Raw genomic sequence first — 10,777 nt, forward strand, 5'->3', positions numbered from 1 at the left:
AGACTGTGTCGGTACTATTTCGCATTGTCTATAATGAGGCGATATTAGCGATCCTAGTGGTTAGCAACTATCTATGGATGCAATTTACTATGTATTGAGCTTCGTGACTGTATATACTAGACTGTGCTTATATGTTGATTATATACACACACACACACACACACACACAATTGTTGCTGTTATTATTATTATTATTATTATTATTATTATTATTATTATTATTATTATTATTATTATTATTATTATTACTACTACTACTACTACTGCTACTATTACACAAAACCCTACATAGACTCCAATGTCACAACATTTAAAAGATTAATAAATTGTTAAAAATAATACAATAATACACCACAAGTTCTATATATATATTTTTTATTCAGTTATAATTAAGTTTCATTAAACAATCATTTTAATAAGAAATCATATACCAGAAGTGCACAAATAATTTATATAAAATAGCCTTTATCATAGCAGAGTCAGCTTGTGCAATGTCATCTCTTTAAGAACTAGGCGCATATTTAAAGAATAGAAAAGCACGTGGAAATATTGGAGAAACTTAAAGCAAAAGCCAGAGTTGGCTGTTAGTAATCCACACGTGTTTAACAAGCGTTTGTTTAGCAATATCAGTGATCAACTCTGATTGACCCCACTTTTTAACAGTTGACTTTTTATATATGGTATTAGATTTTAACAGTAATAGAACAGAGATAAAATAATACTGCTGAGAAAGAGAGATAAAATAAATATGTACTGTGTTTACGAAGTGATTTCATATTTAAAATAATTTTTTCCTTAATATCTACAAATTTTTAAGTAACTGAAAATGAATGGACTTGCACTAATAAAAAATATGGTTTACGTCATTTATAGCAAGAAAATCAATGTATCTATATCTGTTCTCTTTATGAGTATCATGTAAGTACCTTAATTTCTGTGTTTCATTTTCATAAAATTGTACAGCCGTAAACATGAAAAATTAACAGTATTTATTTCTCAGTTGACATCGGTATAAAGACGTAATTGTTGTCTCACATATAGCCTTGGAATGGTGGGAACGTTTTATTGCACAGTAATAATGCTTTCACCATGTTGCTCAGGTCCATTGAATAAAGCAACTATACCTCTTATTGTCCAAAACGAAGTTTGTATTAATTTAGTCTTTTACGAAGGTTATTTGTCACTACACAGAATAGATGTTTATGTAGGCAATAATTAAAGACACCCTAACAAAAGCCAACATAACAAGAGTTCATGGTATATATACTATTGACTCTTATGTGATTCCTGATATCTGGAGTAATTTTTGGATATCTGCTCTGTTATACTCTCTTATTTGCATTGTACACAAATTATTTGTTTCGCTGTGTACCTAATTTATTGAATCCTGTCATTCTTGAAACTAAAAGTATTGTGTTTCTAAGAGAAGACGTCATCAGGCCCATATGTAATTTATAGGTTGGTTTCCAAGGAAATAAAGCTTTATGAAAATTGTTATTTCTGCTTTCATATTATCTTTAAAAAGAAAATGTTGTATTGTTTTGAATGTACAAAAATCTGTCGACCTCCATTATAGCCCTGTGATTCTTTTCTATGAGAGTTGTTCAAAAAGTAATGTTCCATTTTTTTCTCATCCATTAACAAAGATAGAAAGGTGCACTTGTGAGGGCTTGAAATCTTATGTATCTCCCATGCATGTATTGATTTTAAAAGCATTCCAACAGATGGTAGTTTTTTTAGTAGGTTATTTTACAACGCTTTATCAACATCTTAGCACAGTCTACTATATACAGTCACGAAGCTTGAGTTTTGAGGGTGCTAGAAACAATAGACTGTGATGGTTCTATTTTGCATTGCCTGTAATGAGGCGATATTAGCAATCCTAGTAGTGAGCAACTATCTAATGTTTGCATATTTACTACGTATTGAGCTTCGCGACTGTATATACTAGACTGTGATCTTAGGTTATTTAGCATCTGAATGAGTGAAGGTGGTAATGCCGGTGAATTGAGTCCGAGGTCCAGCACTGATAGTTACCCAGCATTTGCTCATATTGGGTTGAGGGAAAACCCCGGAAAAAATCTCAACCAGATAACTTGCCCTGACCAAGAATCAAACCCAGGCCACCTGGTTTCATGGCCAGACTCGCTAACCGTTATTCCACAGGTGTGGACCAAATGATAGTGAACTGTTAAAATGGCATCTGTTGCAGACTCCCATTACAAACAATGAGCAGTAATTGAATTTTTGGTTTTCGAAAACGAAAATGTGATGAACATCCATAAACTCTTGTGTGCAGTGTATGGTAGTCATGCAGTTGATAACAGCACTGTTGTGCAGTAGGCTCAGAGAGTTCGGGCATCAGGAAATGCAGAAACTAAGCTCCAAGAACTGCTTCATGCTGGACGCTTTGCCATAGCCAACACTCCTGATATTGTGAATTGCGCAGATGTCATTATTTGTGTGGATAAGCAAATCACAATATGAAAAATGGCCCTACAACTGTTGTCAGTAAACATTGGAAGTGTTCAATAATTGAGACTCTCAGATAATCAAAAGTCTGCTCAAAAATAGGTTCCATGAAGTCTCACTGTAGACCACAAGCTGCAGAAGAAACCCATTTTTTTTTATTGTTAGAGTGCTTTGAAGCCGAAAGGGAGGCCTATTTATCCCAGTTCATTACAGGTGACCAAACTAGGGTGCGTAATTTTGAGCTGGAGACAAATAGACAGTCAATGGAATGGCATCATCCTTAGTCACCCAGAAAGAAGAAATTCAAGAATCTCTTCACAGAAAAAGTCATAATTACCGTCTTTTTGGATTGTGAAGAAGTCATTCTTGTGGATGTGATGCCTGGAGAAGTAATCATTAACTCAGAGACACATCAACACCTCCGAACAAAATCAACAAATATGTCTGGCAAGTTCGGCCTGGCAAGAATCCAGCAGAAATATTGCTACAGCATGACAATGTACACCTTCACACAAGTCTGTGGATCTGGGAACACATCACAAAAAAGAGTTGGACCATACGCCAGGCACCCTATAACCCAGATGTCTTTGGGTCTCTTAAAGATTTTTTTGAAAGTGACAACAGCATAATAGATGCAGTGAAGAAGTAGCTAAGCATGCAGGACAAGAGCTGGTACTGGCAAGGAATACGTGCACTCATTTCACGCTAGTCCAGCAGTGTAAGGCAATACAATCCCATGGAGAAAAACGTGAAGAAGAAATATTCATTTACATTGTCACCAAGCTGCAACAATTTTCATTAAATATATTCCGAAAAAAATGTGCGGCATTACTTTTTGAATGACCCTTATATTTACAAGCCCAGGTTCAATTTATGGCAGGGACATGGAGGATCTTCCTGTACTGATTGAATGTATGCCCCTTGTCTTGTAATGATCAGAGAGTCCTACTGATGTGTGTATCTTATATATACACAGTATGCGGCAAAACAAACAGTACTGAAATCATCGCTCATTTGCTGTCCATGTTTCCCCAGTAACCAAGTATTTATTTTATATGCTAGTTTGATATATTGTACGAGGGGGATCCAGGAAATAACGACCGTTTTGTTGTAATAATTAAAAAAATATATATTTATTTGAAAAAACAAAGTCTGTTACATAACTGAAGCTTCCTTTATTTCTCTACATAATCACCGCCTACATTTAAACATTTGTCGTATGTGTTCACTAGCTTTAGAATTCCCGTGTTATACTCCTCTGCCGCCAGTTCATTAAGCCAGGTGTTCACTCTCTTCTTCAACTCATCACTTCCAAAACGCGTACCACCCAGAAAGTATTTCAGCTTAGTGAAAAGGTGAAAATCGCTAGGAGCAAGGTCTGGACTATAGGGCGGTTGATCAAAGATTTCCCAACTGAATTGATCCAGCAATTCTCGAGTTGAAGCAGCAGTGTGCGGGCGGGCGTTGTCGTGAAGAAGCACAACTCCTCTCGAAAGCATTCCTCGCCTCTTGTTTTGGATGGCTCGCCGTAGTTTTCGTAAAGTCTCACAATAACGATTTGCATTGATCGTAGTGCCTTTTGGCATGAAATCCAGCAAAAGAACACCTTTGCGATCCCAAAAGACAGTAGCCATGACTTTGTGTTGAGAGAGTCTGTTTGAATTTTCTCGATTTCTTGGGTGATGAGGGATGATGCCACTGACGTGATTGGCGCTTGGTCTCTGGGGTGTTGTGAGACACCCAGGTCTCATCACCAGTCACAATTTGATCAAGAAAGGCGTGATATCGCATCAAGAATGTCAATGCTGAGGCCATTCTCTGAGTTTTGTGTTGGTCACTCAGTTGCCATGGAACCCATCGTGCACAGATTTTGTGGTAGCCAAGATGTTGCGACACAATTTCACCAAGCAAAGAACGAGAAATGTCAGGAAAGGCAATATGCAATTCGTCGAGTGATGTGCACCTGTCTTGCAAGATTCTGTCGTTCACTTTAGTCTTCAGGTCTTCTGTGATGAGTGATGGGCGTCCGGGTCGAGTTTCATCGTGGACATTTGTTCGCCCATTGTTGAACATTTCGCACCATTTTCTCACATTTTTTTACATTCATTACAATATCACCATACACTTCTTTCAATTGCCGGTAAATTTCTGCAGGTTTCAAATGTCGGGCATTCAAAAATCGAATCACACTCCTCACCTCACAGTCGGCGGGATTATCAATCACGTTGTTCATTTTGAAGTAACACAAAATGCACAATGGCGACTTGTTGTAACCAGTACTCACAACATTATGAGAACACATGTTAAGGAAGCCAGTTGACCTTCAAACAAGGAAGGGGAGTCAGCTGCGCGGCGGGTATGCGCAAACGGTCGTTATTTCCTGGATCCCCCTCGTATATATTGTGTTGGGGTTAGTGCTGCAATTATGGTTTTCTTAACAGAGGAGAAGGTGTTTATCGTAGAGCATTATTTCTGGTCATACGGAGTGGGATGTCAGAATGGGCCAAGCTTTTGCCATGTTGAAGAGCGATTTAACAATGTGTCACCAAATAACATAACAGTGTTAGCTGTCATCGAGAAGTTCCATTATATGGGATCAGTCTTATGTCACCTTGCATGTTATAATGACTTATCTTGATTTTCAGAGTTTGTTTTTAATTTCAGTACTCCGTATGACCGAAAATAGAATCACCCCATGCAGGAAGGGCTCTTCAGTCACAAATTTTGAAAAAAAAAAAAAAACGAGATATTGATGGAAATATCTTTATGGGTGGCTCCATCTACCTGTTGTACAGAAAGGTATTCAGTCCAATTCTTGGAAAGATAGTAACTGAAACATCAGGCTCAGAGTTATATGCGGAAAGGAATATAGTGTACAGAATGTTTTTTTTTAGTTTTCTCAAAACTAGGTCTAATGGACTGAAGTCCTTTCTGTATGGGGCGATTCAATATTTCTGAACAATAAACATCTTCTCGTCTGTTGTGAGAACCATAATTGCAGCACTAACCACAATATGTCAAAATATCATATAAACTAAATAAATACTTGGTTGCTAGGGAAACATGGAAGTGATGAGCGATAATTTCAGTACTGTTTGTTTTGCCGCATACAGGAGATAGATATATATATATATAATTCATTTATTCAGTCCAATTACAGGTACTAGACTTTGGACATTGCATCATTCACCCATGTGTCCCTCTCTACAAATGTCGCGTCATAACTGATCCTTTTTTTACTGTAGTGTTGCAGTACTTAGCACCATTTGATGGTGATTAATCTAACAATGGTAGAATATCAGTAAGGGAAATGGGAGTACTCTACTAAAATCTACCATCGAACTCCATCTTTGCCCACCACAAATTCTATGTGGATCCAGTGGGGTGCGAACCCAGGTTACCAACATGGAAAGCCGACGTTCTATACTTCATTTCTGGAATCTGTAGTGTATAGGGAATGAAACAAGTCCTTTGCGCAAGTGTTGAGTGGAGAGGGTCAGTCCAATGATCACTTTGGGGAAAAGCATTACTTGAAGGGAGTGAGCCACTGCAGAGAGGGGATCATTTCTATCGGAACTAAACTGCAGTTTAAGATGTCATGCACATCTTATCCCGTAGCAACCACAAACCGATGCAGCCTGCAACACACTCCCGCAATGATAGGCTCCACCCATTTGCTCCACTCAAATGCGCTGACTTACTCTACAGGTTCCAGAAACAGAGTTTAATTGTTCGGCTAACACTGCTGTTATTGATAATAGTGATGCTAAGTCCATGTATCAAAACTTCCCATTTTCTTGATTAGAATTTCGCTGAAATAATTGTGGACTGGTGGAATCCTTTTTGGTACAAAATCGGCAAATACATATTAATTATTAATGTTTAGGTGAGGGGTTTGGACTTTTTCCATTGCTGGTTGTCACAATTAAAAAATTAAGACACAACTTTTCGAAGGGTGGTTCTCCCTTCGTCTTCAGGTGGAAAAAAGGAGGGAAAGGAAAAAAACCTACAGTAGGTTTTTTTCCTTTCCCTCCTTTTTTCCACCTGAAGACGAAGGGAGAACTACCCTTCGAAACATTGTCTTAATTTTTTGATTGTGACAACCAGCAATGGAAAAAGTCCAAACCCCTCACCTAAACATTAATGATCCACCATTGCTTTCCAACCCCTCATTTAAATCAACATGTTAATTATTGTTGATGAAACAAAATAACAAACTTTCCTCACAATGACAAAGCTAATGTTAGTATTAAGATTATATGACTTGTTCTTTATTAATAATTTTTTTCTTTAAAATACAACACAGTAATGGAAAATCTTATTGGAATACTAGTAATCCCCATATAGTGTGATAAATTTATTATGCTGTTTGATGGATCAAAATGCTGAGATCTTATCCTTTCCAATCTGTTGTTTTAATATGAATGATTTTTTAATTCCAGATTGTTAACTACTATGCTAATTCTGTCTTATGAATACTAATATCTCCACCACTACCACTATTATTGGTACTGGCAGTGCTAATACAATAGCACCATAGTCCAGTATGAGGTTCCAGCTTTCTCCTTATGAACATAGTGCATACAAAACTGTACATAGAGCACACAAATGTCAGTTTAATCATAATAAATTAAATATAAAATTTGTTGTCCAAATATGTCGTGCTGAATGAAAGGTGGAAACATAAATATTTAGAACTTTATTTATTTTATTTCGTCAAATTTATTCTTATACATTTTGTTACAGATTTCTAAACAATGAAATTTCTCAGTAAAAAGGAAATTTTCCTACACATACCATTGATAGTAGTGGAGTTCTGAAGGTAGAGATGACAGCAGCAGTAAAAGATAATGTATTTACATTTCTATCTGTTTTCTTGTATCAGATCCCTGAGTGTCTCACATAGATTGATGTCCGCTGTTAAATTGAGGCCCATGAATACAACATAGTGACAGTAAGACTTTGTCCACGCATTCACTGTACAAGATTGACTAGGGAAATCATAAAGTGATACCTGGAAAACAATGAAGTAACCAAAGAAAATCTTCTCTGACACTTCCTGCACCACAAATTGGAATTTGAACCATTCATGATTACAGCACGACTCTCTTACATGAAAAGCCAATGTTACACAAGAGATAATAATGGATGATAAATGCGGCATAAAACAAGAGGACATGAAGCCTAAACATAACCATCACCTAAGTTATAACCCTTAATGTAATATATGATTACAGATACATGACAGAGTGTAAATAAAATTGGACACTTACTACTTTCTTTGTTCTTTTGCAAGCTTTGTTTTTCAAAATTCTCCAATTTGTTCAAATTTTTGGTGCTTATTTATACCTGTTTCCTTTGAAACAGTCCAGTACATCTGCAATTGTTTTATCATACGTGTTTGAAAAGTGTGTACACCTCCTCAAAAGTTAGAAATAAACACAAAATGCCTGGTTAATTTTAGACTATGTAGTTCATTTCTGTAAAATAGAAACAAATGTAATTACAGTAGAACTCCTTTTTAACGAATCTCTGAGGAATAATTTTCTTTTCCTTACAGGAGTTTTCCTTGAAAGAGGGTTTGCATAAAATGGGAAGGAAGGGCAAAAATAACTAGTACTAACACGTATGTTACATACCAAACAATACTGTAATCATTTAATTAAGTCTACCATTATTATTTACAGTACATTTCATTATAATATTTTCTAACTCTTATTGAAAGTCAAGTCTGTATTTCGGGCTTCATTATCACAATAGCCACCAGTGGCGTAGCATGAAATTTTGAGCAGGGGAAGCTAACTCAAGTTGTCTTTCATGCAATATGAGAAAACGTATTACAAAAATACAGTCTTAAAATAAATAGTAGTCAATTTCAAGTCGGCAGTTGAAGATTGGTTGGAACATCGTAAGTAACACCAATAAGGCATGACCTCAAATGATACGTAATAAAATATGATTTCATGGTTTACACATATCTCTTAACAAATAGACACGTATACGTATAACATTAGCTCACTCCCTGTCATACTTAGAGAAATCACAATATTAGTATCATTACGTAAGTATGCGTCTGTCTTTTGGTTGTGTCCTTCATTGACAGCAAGGGAGTCGGTCATTTTGTTTTTTAAATCACACTTTTGTTCGTAAGTCGGTCTTGATAATACAATTATCCTAAAAAGATTCAAGTAAATTAGTGTCAGGAACTGTTATTTCGCTCATTATTTATTATATCAGCCAAATGCACACTAACACTTCAACTGAACACGACTGACGAAAAGGGATAACTCGGAAACTACTTATTTTAAATGTTAAAGCTAGCTTCTTTGCGTGCCTTGCGACTAGGGTAGCTTAGTTAGAAAGGGATGGAAAATCTGCGGGGTGGAAACCGGTCTGCTTGGAAGCTGGTGTGTGCAGGCTTCTTGTTTACTGCTGCATCACAAATCATCCTGAGCTGCCGCATCACAATATTTAACGCGTAAATATAAATTCTATTAAAATTAATAAATAATTTTCTCCATAAACTGCAGGTTTATTATGAAATTATTATTAACTGGGGAAGCTAAGCTTTTTAGCTTACATTGACACTACGCCACTGATAGCCACTTGAATAGTATTCCTTAAAACAGGTTTCCTTAAAAGTGGAAATTAATTATATTATTCTTATGGTAATTTGGCTGCGATTTGACAGAATTTAAAATACACGGAATGTTAAAATGGGGTTTTACTGTATTTAGTTACGATAATGAGAATGTAAAATTAAATGTCTTTAACCTTTTCTCTGCTTAGGCCGTCAGAGTAGTGGCAAATAAATACATTACGTATCCTTGTGTCAACTGTCACTCTGACGGCGCAGGTGATGCAATAGAAGCAAAGCTTCCAAAGCATAGAATGGACACATTTTAAAATGACAATTTCTGAAAATGGAGATCATCTGCAGTGATGTACATCATTATTGGTGAGTGTTTAAGCATTTTTGCATGGTATAGTAGACGAGGTAAAACATGTCCTGTGACCCTATTATGCATCATGTCTATATCACCAGTGGGTATGGAGGGGGAAGATAAGTTTTTAGTCTGAGCTGAACATTCGTGCCTGTAGATTTGTGTAATATTAACGACCTTCAACCCTCACACACCAAACTCTCTTTCTCATCGCCTAACCTTTCCCTTCCCGTGCAACTCGCATGCCAGGTCTCGCCCCCCCTGTGCTATATTATATCAGCAGTTAAAAGGTTAAACCCAGAAGATTTTGTCTGAAGCAGTTTTCGATCAGACACATGGGTAATATTTTGTCTGGTAAATATACAGGTTAAAATGTGTAATATGTTACTTCATCTTATGTAAAAAAAAAAAAATATATGATACAGTTGTTAAAATTGGTTTTTGCAAAATTTAAATTTTATGTTCATTTTTTTAGTCAAAATTTTATTTCATATGCATAAGAATTTAACATATAATTGATTTCTAACTACTCCAATGGGAAATGCATTTGAATTGATTCCTGAGTGCCGAATATGAACAAAATCTGGGCAGTAAGTTGGGAAAAAAAATTCGGTGTGCAAGCTAGATAAACACCAGCATGTTAGTAACCACTTTTTCAGTATCTAAAAATAGCCACTCCCTATTCTAGATGAGAGTTGAATGTTTTTATTTCTTTGAAAACAGCATTTGTTGAATGGCATAGTGGAAGTCATACATAATTACATTACTCATGTTGACAAACAATGTTAGTGACATAAGAATTACTTTCAATTGACTATATAATTAAAAATATTTTTAATCATCATCATCATCATCATCATCATCATCATCATCTACATCATCATCTACATCTAGATATTCTAATGTTGGCATTGATATTACCGTCGTCTGCTATAGTATGAATATTTATCAATAGTACGTATCATTGTAGAGTTATTCTCTCATTTCTTGTATTTTTTAAATTCAGATTTAAAATGTCTATGTATAATAATACGTAAATATGACAGTTGAATTCAATAATACATCATAAAATACTATTTAAATAGAAATATAATTGAAGTAATTTCTATTGGCACTTCTGAGCAAATGGAGCAAATCAATGTAGCCATACTAGGACGAAAGTTTCCAATGTATTTGTGTTGTTGATAAAGCAACTATTAATGTTACAGTTGATTTAATTAGAAACAGTGTATTTAATTTCGCGCAATGATTACTTTTGAAAGCTTTTAATTAGGGATTTTAAATATGTAAAGAGAAATTTGGCAGTATTAATAATATTTCTCTTGTTTTCGTTGGTAACCTTACACAATCAGCTGTTCTAC

The sequence above is a fragment of the Periplaneta americana genome, chromosome 6, assembly GCF_040183065.1.
Source record: "Periplaneta americana isolate PAMFEO1 chromosome 6, P.americana_PAMFEO1_priV1, whole genome shotgun sequence".
In the NCBI taxonomy this organism is placed as follows: Eukaryota; Metazoa; Arthropoda; class Insecta; order Blattodea; family Blattidae; genus Periplaneta; species Periplaneta americana.